At 37.9% G+C, this 10,116-nt stretch overlaps 1 non-coding gene across 1 annotated transcript; it reads right to left on the minus strand.

Annotated features, from left to right (window-relative positions):
• Window positions 1-1,859: 1,859 nt before the first annotated feature.
• On the minus strand, window positions 1,860-1,932 carry TRNAG-UCC. The gene has a single exon. It is a non-coding gene; the product is annotated as a tRNA-Gly (tRNA).
• Between the last annotated feature and the right edge of the window lie 8,184 nt (window positions 1,933-10,116).

A 10,116-nucleotide genomic window follows, 5' to 3' on the forward strand; every position in this document is an offset into this window, starting at 1 on the left:
CATACATGTGTGCTCATGCGTGTGTTAAAAACTTATTCCTTGACACCTCCCTGTGCACCCACCACGGCTCTATTCTCCTTGGTATGTTGTAAAAGAAAGATTCTTCCTGCAACTAATTAGTCCTTAAAGAGATCGGCTGATAGATCTCATTGTTAGCAATACATTTTTAATTGTTCATTTTACTCAAGCACCGTTTGAACACAAGTCAATTTGCAATTTCATTAGAGGACAGAAAAGGCCTGGGGTCTATTCCTGTTTTTTTCTTTTAAAGAAAAGGATAAAAAGTGGGCAAAATTTCACAAGGAATGTGAATTAATTTTATGTATCAAGCAAGAATTAATGTGTCCTGTTATTTGAGCAGAAGTCTTCTGGCCAAGATGTGCATTTTGTCATCCCCTCCCCTCCAGAGAAACCTCTTTACAAGCTTTGTGGCCAAATACCCTAGCAACTAACAACGAGGAGCTTTGAAGCGACATTCACAGACCATTTGCTTTGATGACATTTGGAGGCTTTTCTCCCCTCATTCCAATTCTATTGTAAGTAGAATACACATGCCTTGCAGCCTTTGAAAACTAATCAATACAGTAAGAATCTTCAGGGTGCAGCTGACTAGTATCACGTCTTTAAACTATTTTTAGCTGACTTGTTGTACACGTTTTTAAGTTAAACCTTATGAAGGGAGTTGGGTGGATTATCCTTACCATATTCACGGGCACCCTAGTGCACCCCGGCTCTTTCTTCCATATTTTAACATCAAAAGCTCATAATCTGTGTAAGTTAACCTTCCATAAAACTAAAATTATATGGTCATCATACATAATCTGATGATTGATTACAGCTGTCAAAAAGGTCACAAATTGTGAATGTTTACTACAGTTGCACCATGAAAATTATTCTACACTTTTAAGGAATCCATCCAGAGAAAATAGCTTACATTCATAGGTTGCAGAACTGAAGCATATACGTTTTCTTTGTGACTTTTAGCTCTCTTAAAATCAATGTTAAAACACTTAGGTCTGATTTTTCATTTCAATGTCTTTGTGTAATGCTCCTCAACCATACCTCATCTAATTTAATAAGATGCAAGCTAAGGAAGTACTTAAGTTACTTATCAAGGGTTTCAGATGACACATTATTATTGTATTCGAAAGTCAATATTTGCTAATCATGTTAGTACAGGAACTGTTCCAGGCCTACAATTCTTAAATTGCAGAGATATTTAAGATTAATTAAACCTATCTCCCCTGGTTCTCTCTCTCCACCCCTGTGGAAGGAGTAAATCAATGACATCCTAAGCAAGTCCAGAGAGCCAGAGGTCCAAGTCTGAAAGCCACTGACATCTTTAAGCCTCTGTTTGCATCAGTGCCCCAGAGTTGAGCTTTGCCACTTCTCCACAGTTTAAGGAATATTTGCATGTCTTGCGAGCAAAATTCATCAATTCGCTTGACGTAATTAGAGAGGTCTGACCATTCTTGAACAAATAACATGGACTCCGATATTTTTTAAGTCAGGAGAAGGCCGAAATAACATACGGCCTGACTTCTTCTTCCTTTTTATATGACAACTTGTGGGTAGATTTGTGGCAAACAAAGTTGAAAGTCATGTGCCCTTTCTCAGGCCGAGCATGATGAGAACAGGTGACTAGGTCCACATCCCTGAAGGGGTTACGCTTGTATGATGCAGTTCCAGTGAACCCCTGACCTCTCACTTATACCCTGGAGCGGAAGCAGCAAACTGTTCAAAGGTCAAGGTTCCCTTTACTTTTAGACAGTAAACCCATTACATCAGAACCATTTCTTTTTTTTTTTTTTTTTTAATTTTATTTATTTTGGCGGCACCTCGTGGCTTGCAGGATGTAATTCCCCGACCAGGGATCGAACCTGTGCCCCATGCAGTGGAAGTGCAGAGTCCTAACCACTGGACCACCGAGGAATTCCCTAGGAAAGTCCATTTTATTTATTTACTTTTTTAATTGACTGCTTTTTAAAATAAATTTATTTATTTTTGGCTATGTTGGGTCTTCATTGTGGTGCACGGGCTCCTCATTGCAGTGGCTTCTCTTGTTGTGGAACACAGGCTCTAGGCACGTGGGCTTCAGTAGTTGTGGCTCGTGGGCTCAGTAGTTGTCACTGTGGGCTCTAGAGCGCAGGCTCAGTAGTTGTGGCACATGGGCTTAGTTGCTCTGTGGCATGTGGGATCTTCCCAGACCAGGGCTCGAACCTGTGTCTCCTGCATTGGCAGGCGGATTCTTAACCACTGCGCCACCAGGGAAGTCCCCAGAACCATTTCTAATCCAATGTTACATAAAGAGCCCAGGACTTGGCTGAGATTAGTGCTAAATAAACATATGAAGTCTTATTAACATGGATTGACTAGGAGAAAACTGGAAAACATAGTACTTCAGTGATGACTTACAGTAGCTGGTAGTTTAGCTCCCTCAGGGAGAAAGACTAATGCATTAACCCAACATGCCACCCAGGATATATTTACAGGTAGTTAGTAAAAACAGTAATGCTATGCAAACTGAATATCTAGAACATGAATCAATAGAGATCAGCTAATTAGGTTATAAATGCATTGATTTTATTTTGAATACGTCCTCAAATAGAGTCTGCGAGTAAAGCATTCCGAAATGGGGCTCTTAAACGGAGAGGAGCGACAATCAGATTATTCTCTGCCACTCTCCAATCAATCCAGAAGTGTTAGGTAAAGTACTTTGATGCATATTCTATATAATCAGAATGACACATCCTATTAATATTCCAATTACTGTTGAACTATTAGCAATGCCTGAGTCTGGTGTCTTAGGGCCTCATAGCAGTGATCCGGGAACCTCATGTCATCTTTTGTATTCATTCATTCAATTTAAAATGAGACGATTTTCCCTTTAAAGCATTTTTATTAAAAAACATTATTTTATGCATGGATTTAACATCCTACTTGATTTAGGTGGACTCTCAGAATGGGTTGCTAACTCCTTCTGTTCTTTTCTTCACTGAAAGAGGTCAGCAGCTGTGATCTTATTTATAAATTTAAATGCCAAATTTTGGCACAATGAGTTATTATTGAAATAATAGTTATTTGTGTTCATAAACAGTCTCTTTTCACACTGTAAAAACCAGGAGTCCAATAATTTAATAAACTAGTCTAGAGTAAGGATAGGCCAGAGTTGTCAACCTCATCTTAGAACACATAAAATTCATAAAATTGTGGACATGAAAGTGACTTTGGAAAAAACAATGTTTCCACTCTTCCGAATATTTTCTCAACCTAAAATTTGCTTCTTTTTACTTAGAAACTCATGTAGGAATACACCAGTTATCATAAATTAAATACAGTTCCATAAGCTAAGTGCCAAACTACTGTTGGAAACATCAAACTTGCCATCATATTCATATACGTATAGTCAGACTTTTAGAAGGTTTGCTTTATCTTAAATTGAATTCAGTTAGAAAGGTTTATGTGATGATATGGTATAGATACACTCTATCTTGAATCATGTACTGGCCATGAATATCACAAATTTAGTATTCAATGCTGGTGCCTTGGCACAGCTTGGAAGAAGTGGAGATGGAAAAAGGTTGATGGATTTGAGAGATGTTTTGGGGGTCAAGTCTAAAAGTTTAATGAACTAAATTTGGAATATAAGTAAAACAGAGAAATCAAGGATACCAGACTTATGGTTTGAGAAATTGGACGGCTGTTTCCAAAGATAGCACATAATGGGGAGGTACAGTTGAGTTTTCGGGGTGTTGGTGTAATAAAGTGTTCTCGTTGAACATGGTAAGTTTGAGATGCCCAAGTGGAGATGTCAAGAGTACAGTTGGATATTTAAATCCGAAGCTCAGAAGTAAGGTCTTGACTAAACATGTGAACTTGAGCATTGATGGCATTTAAAACTTTGGAAATGGGTGAGCTCACCCTAGGCACAAATGTAAAGAGAAAAGAGGGACTAAACCCGAACCTTGCAGAATCAACATTTAGAAGATAGGCAGTAAGTGGCCTTCTGTGTAGGGGTCAGAGACCACATTCCAGAAGACTTGAGCAAATGATCCAAGATGACAGGTCAATTTCTTTCCTCATACCCTAATAAACTGTGCCAAACTGAGATATTTGTGAAGGATTGGGTTTTTGTTCTTGTTTTTTTTTTTCTTTAAATTAAACTTTCAATATAAAAAGCTAAGCAATTGATTTGAAAATAAGTATAATAAAAGGGAAGAAAAAAAAAGTCTTAGGGACATGGTAACCACAGTCCCGAATGAGGACATTTGCAGTTGCCGTTTCTTTGGTCTGGGACACTCCACCCTCAGAGAGCCATCTGGCTCACACCCTCGTGTTCTTCTGGTGTCTGTGCAAATGTCACCCATTCGGTGAGGACTTCACTGACCACCTTATCTAAAACATTAACACCGATCCCATCCTTATCACTATCTCTCCCTCTTCCTCTGCTTTATTTTTCTCCATAGAACTTATCACCATGTGACATATATGTCTACATATTCGTTTGCTCATTTTCTGTCTCCTCTCACTAAAACCTAAGCCCTACAAGGGCAAGCATTTTGTCTGCTTTCACTGCTGTGACCACAACACACCCCCAAATGCTTGACACATAGTAGGTGTTCAATAGATTTTTTTTTAAATAAATGAATAAAAGAATGAACCAGCAAAAGAGATAAAAGGGAGCAGTCAAAGAAGTAGGAAGAAAATGTGGAGGCGTCTCAGAAGCTAAAAGAAAAAAGGTGTTTGAAAAAGGAGCACCTATGGTCAAACAAGGTGAATGCTGCTGAAGGGTCCAGGAAGATTATGAAGCAACAAGTACGTCAGATTCGGCATCGTGAGAGTAACTGCAGATGTTGAAGTGTGATTTCAGTGTAGTGGTGGGGGCAGGAGTCAGAATGATTAGGGCTGAGGAGAGACTAGGAGGTAAGGAAGTGGAAATTAAGTAAGTAGGTAACTAGACTAAAGAGTTTTGCTTCAAAGGAAAATGCTGATATAAGGCAGTTAAGAAAGAGGACTATGAGATCGAGAGGGTGCATTAATACTTTTTGCTTTGGCTTTTTAAAGTGGCCTACCTGTCATCTCCTGCCACGATAATGCTGCTCAACAAACAACCCTACAACCTCAGTGGCATTCGACAAAACACATTTTTTTGCTTCTCTGTCTGGATCGGTGAGGTAGGTGGCTTGGCTTCACGTCTGGATTTGGGATGGCTGTAGGCTGATCTAGGCTGGCCTCAGCTGGGATGACTCAAGTATGTTCCACGTGTCTCTCATCCACCAGCAGGTGACTCTAGACACGTTCTCATCGTGACAGCTGAGGCACAGAAATGGAAACAGGAAAGTCCTCTTGAAGCCTATGTTCAAAACAGGCACACTGTCACTTTCTCTTCATTCTTTTGACTAAAGCAAGTCAAGAGGCCAGCTAGATTCAAAGGGGAGGTATTCCAGTTACTATTGCTATGAAACAAACTACCCCCCAAACGTAGCTACATAAAATTACCATTTTATTATCCTTACAGTTTCTCTGGGTCAAGAGTTCAGAGACAGCACAGTAGGGTTGGCTTGCCTCTGCCGCTTGATGTCTGGTGCCTCAGTTGGTAAGATACAAATGCCAGGGACTGAAATCACGTGAAGGCATCTTTACTTATGTTGACAGTGATGTTGGTTGTCAACTAGGACTGCAGCTGGAGCTGTTGGCTGGAATGCAGCACGTGGCTTCTCCTTGTGGGCTAGGCTCTCTCACAGCATGACAGAATAATCGGATTTCTTCCATGGCAGTTATGAGATCTGAAGGCTGGTGTCCCAGTGTACAAGGCATAAGCTATGTCTCCTTTCATTACCTAGCCTCAGACGTCATGCAGTGTCACTTCTGACATATTCAGTTGGTTACAAACCAATTCTCAAGCCTTCCCCAGATTCAAGGAGAGAGGAATTATACTCCACCGCTTAACGGGAGAGTGGTAAATTCAGGAGATGGGTACAGGCACGTTTATGAATGTGGGAGTGGGGAGAAGAGAGATACAGTAGTTTACTTTCTATTATCTCCTTGGGAAGTGTAAGCCTAGTTGTACATCACTGGGTGTTGCTTGTCCCTGTCTACTCCTTCTACCTGAGAGTAGCCAACATAGACTAGAAGCCTCTTTACCCTGATAGAAAAGAAAAAGTACTTTTAACACAAGACTGGAGCCTCCAGGATAGTTTGTCCAAACTGACTCCACCTAGTTGATTTTGCAGTTAAGTTCCTGAAGATTCTTGGGCATGGCTGCTGTGAAATTTTCTTTACATTTAAAAGCTGTAACAAAGAAAATATAAATGCAAGCCTCAACAAGCATATATTATAGGGGTTGGTTCTAGATATTTGACTCAGTGAGACCCAGGGCCTTCTCCTGAGACATTTCTAGGGTGGCCTTGGTGTCCAGAAACTCCAGTATAATAATGCCTCACAGACCATACTGACTGTAGATTAACTTAAAACATACCATTATTTCAACAAATCGCATTTTGGATAGGCTAAAGCTAAGAAGCTAGGGAATAAATGACACTTTTAAAAGTAAATTTTGCCTTTTTTTATGGGTTTTATGAGCTAAAATATTGAAAATAAGTCAACATCTGTTGTACATTTATACTATAAATTTATGTTCTCTAAAACCACATACAACTATATACAATAAATATATACAATGAATTATATGTATATATATTACATATTGATATTCAATATATCTAAAAACAATTTTCTGATTTTTAGAAGAGAAAGTTTCGATTCTTTTGTGTTACATATTGGTTATAAATTTAAAAATCTATGCTGAATTATTGACAAAATATACAATTTGAAGAAGATGGGATTTTTTTGTAAGTAGAGAGGAATATCTGTATAACTAACATCAAATATTATCAATACTTATAAAGTATTTTGTAGTTAAAAGCTTTTTTGAATGATTCTTGGTATAGCCCTCTTTGGTATGTAAGGCAGGCATTATTGTTTTATAGTCATTTTACAGATGTAAAAGCTGAGGATTACAATATTTAAATGACCTAGTTTCACAAAGTAAGAAAATGGTAGAGCTAGAATCTGAACCTTGTTTCTATTATACCCCACTAAATGGATTATGTATGTTTATAAACATATGCCTAAATTTACACATGTTTATATACACATATGCAATCATAGAGGTCAATTTTATGTAATCCGTAGTCACATATCTAATTGTGTATGTGTCTATAGAAATGAATATGCTAGTAATTATTTAGATTTTAAGCAAAATCACTCATATTTTTAATAGTTACAAATGTATACTTATACTTATTTCCATCTTCCTATGAAACTTCCATTTGATATCTGAAAATATGTTTGCATCCAGTACACTCACTGATTAAAAAAATATTTAAAGGCTGATAGCTACTAAAGATGTCTTTAGATTTTTGAAAGCTGAGCAAACATAGAACTTCAGTGTTCAAACTTGGCATTTTACCCACTCTCTTTTTGGAGTTAAAGGGATTCAGCAGTTAAAATTCCATGAAAATTTATGAGGAAGTGCCAAGACAGAGAAAATAGAGTTTACACATAATCCACCCTTGACCTCAACAAAGCTTTTGATAAAGTGCAACATGTAAGACTTTGTTCATAGACTTGAGGGAAAAGAATTTAGGGAAAAAACCAAATGGCCAGGAGTTTACGATAAAGCATATGTGTGTGTAAGTGAAAAGGAGATGACAGATGTAGGCAAAGCAGAGAGGGTCTCCAGGATTAGTTACTTTCCAATACTGATCCAGTAGAAATAATTGGCAAAGAGGAAAGAAAGTCAAAAATACCAAACTATAAAAGCTCAGGCCTAAATCCACAAAAGGCAAATACATATATATTTTAACCCTAACACTTTGCTCTCTGAGGAGTAAACTTAAAAAAGAAAGGAGTTCCAGTATTCATTAGTGTCTCAAACTCATAACAAAATCTCATGTACCTGTGACTTATTGTACCTCCAGGATTCTAAGAAGCTATTCTTTGTAAGACAAAGGACAAAGGAAGATTTAGTAACAGCCTTTTGGGGGAAAAACACAACATTAAATGTGCATGATAAATTGAGAACATAGTCTAGTTGCAGAAATGTGAAAATGTGAGGGTGGGGAAGTAATCTTAAAATCGAGGAAATAAGGTAAATATTTGACTCGAACCACTTAGATTAAGAGAAAGATGTATTTAGTGAATAGCACTCAAATGATAACAAGGATTAACAAAGAGCAGAACTCTCAGTGAGGCACAATTAAACCAGCAGTTAAATAATCTAGCGAACAAGTGCTTAAACAAGCAAACAATCACAGGCTGCCCGATCACCGCTCAGTGCACAGAGCATGAGTCACAGAAATTATTTCAGCATCACTGAAGGGAAAAGCCATGTTGTGCTCAATTCTGGTTGACTTATTACAAATAAGGATATCAGAGAAAATAAGAAGTGTATGGCAGAAGGTAGATAAAGTTATTCAGTGATTCAAAGAAATTAATTATAGAAGAAAAGCACAAAAACTAGGTGTGTTGTGATGACCTCATTGAGGGAAGCAAGGATGACAGGCCTTGCAAGGGTGGATTCCCTGAAGGGATCTGCATTTTTAACAACTAAAAAGGGAAGCATCAAATCCCCAAGAGAGCCCAGCATGAGCAAAATTTAGTTGATGTCTCTCATCCATTCCCTGATATTAGTTAATACTGGAAAGAAAGGGTTCTGAGAAGTGATTAAGATGAACACCAACAGTCCAAATAGGGACCTGATTAAGAATTCAGAGGGAGAAAAACTCTTATGAAGGTACATCTTTTAAAATTGTTCTTTATCTGGACTTCTGATGACCCTGAATGAACACTCTACTTAGGGGAAAAAAATGCACAGCTGTATTGTCTGGAACTGGCATGTGAATACAGGCTTTCAGTAGACTTTAACATCAGGCAAGTTATTTTTCTTTGTTTATCCTTGGGATTAAAATATTACACGAAATGACAAGACCTAAGGAGTTTGTCATCGCTGCTGTTCAGACACCGCATTTTGGCTGTCATACACCACACTTTATAACTCTCAGAATCAGCTCCAACATAGCCTTTGAGATTAGACCTGTGTGAGATCCTTCAGGTGCTTGCTCCCTCTGTTATTTAAGTCGCTTGCATCTGGATCACAGTGGTTTCAGCTTTGAGTGAAGGAGAACAGAAGAGGAAAAAGTGCTCAAACTTTATAAATCCAGAATAAAAATGAACAATAGCTAAAGGAAACACACTTTTTTTTTTTTAGTTCAACCAATCAACTTTATTATCATTACATGTGTTATATACTGAATGCAACAATTGTCACCTCCCCTCCCCCAGGCACAGAACTCTCCAAGTAGCAAACCTGTGTGTATGTATGTGCTTAAATTTCAAACCAAGTTACTATCTATGTTAAAAATGACTGTAAAACTCCAGAAGGATAACACATGGCTTGATGTTAATTTTGATATGGTACTTTTTATTTCATCTCATCCATATCTCTGAATGCCTAAAGCTATTGGGTTAAATATGAATGCAGTCTATTTCTGAGCTATTTCAATGACAGAGGTTTCACTGTGACAGCTGGACTTCCAAGTTGAGCTGTAGAATATAATTCACACTATCCGTTTTGGGGATTTAGATGCAATATTTTTTTAATAATCATTCATTTGATTTAAATATTGATTTGATATCACTAATATGCATGACTCAAAATACTCTTTTTTTTTAACATCTTTATTAGAGTATAATTGCTTTACAATGGTGTGTTAGTTTCTGCTTTATAACAAAGTGAGTCAGTTATACATATACATATGTTCCCATATCTCTTCCCTCTTACGTCTCCCTCCCTCCCACCCTCCCTATCCCACCCCTCTAGGTGATCACAAACCACCTAGCTGATCTCCCTGTGCTATGCGGCTGCTTCCCACTAGCTATCTATTTTACATTTGGTAGTGTATATATGTCCATGCCACTCTCTCACTTTGTCACAGCTTACCATTCCCCCTCTCCATATCCTCAAGTCCCTGCTCTAGTAGGTCTGTGTCTTTATTCCCGTCTTACCCCTAGGTTCTTCATGACCTTTTTTTTTTTTTTCTTAGATTCCATATA

This window comes from Monodon monoceros, unplaced genomic scaffold, assembly GCF_005190385.1.
Source record: "Monodon monoceros isolate NGI ecotype Baffin Bay Population unplaced genomic scaffold, NGI_Narwhal_1 Super_Scaffold_19, whole genome shotgun sequence".
In the NCBI taxonomy this organism is placed as follows: domain Eukaryota; kingdom Metazoa; phylum Chordata; class Mammalia; order Artiodactyla; family Monodontidae; genus Monodon; species Monodon monoceros.